We start from the raw sequence: 702 nt of genomic DNA on the forward strand, positions 1-702 counted from the left end.
TAGGCACGCGTTCATAGTTGAGAATGATGATGATTGTCACGGATCATCACATTCATCCGTGTTAAGAACAAGTATTATCTTAGAATGGAAGCAAGCATGATTGAATGAGAAACAGTAGTAATTGCATTAATCCATCAAGACACAGCAGAGCTCCTCCCCCCCAACCATGGGGTTTAGAGACTCATGCCATGGAAAATACACAAAGAAAACGTCTAAAGTGTCATGAGGTACAGATACAATGTCAAAAGATCCTATTAATAGAAAACTAGTAACCTAGGATATACATAAATGAGTAAATGACGTAAAAATCCACTTCTGGGTCCACTTGGTGTGTGTTTGGGCTGAGCAATGAAGCATTTTCGTGTAGAGACCTTTTTTGGAGTTAAACGCCAGCTTTTATGCCAGTTTGGGCGTTTAACTCCAAGTTTTATGCCAGTTCCAGCGTTAAACGCTGGAATTTCTGAGGCTGGTTTGCCACGCCGGTTTGGGCCATCAAATCTTGGGCAAAGTATGGACTATCATATATTGCTGGAAAGCCCAGGATGTCTACTTTCCAACGCCGTTCAGAGCGTGCCAATTGGGCTTCTGTAGCTCCAGAAAATCCACTTCGAGTGCAGGGAAGTCAGAATCCAACAGCATCTGCAGTCCATTTCAGTCTCTGAATCAGATTTTTGCTCAGGACCCTCAATTTCAGCCAGAAAA

The sequence above is a fragment of the Arachis duranensis genome, chromosome 7 (genome assembly GCF_000817695.3).
Source record: "Arachis duranensis cultivar V14167 chromosome 7, aradu.V14167.gnm2.J7QH, whole genome shotgun sequence".
NCBI lineage: Eukaryota > Viridiplantae > Streptophyta > Magnoliopsida > Fabales > Fabaceae > Arachis > Arachis duranensis.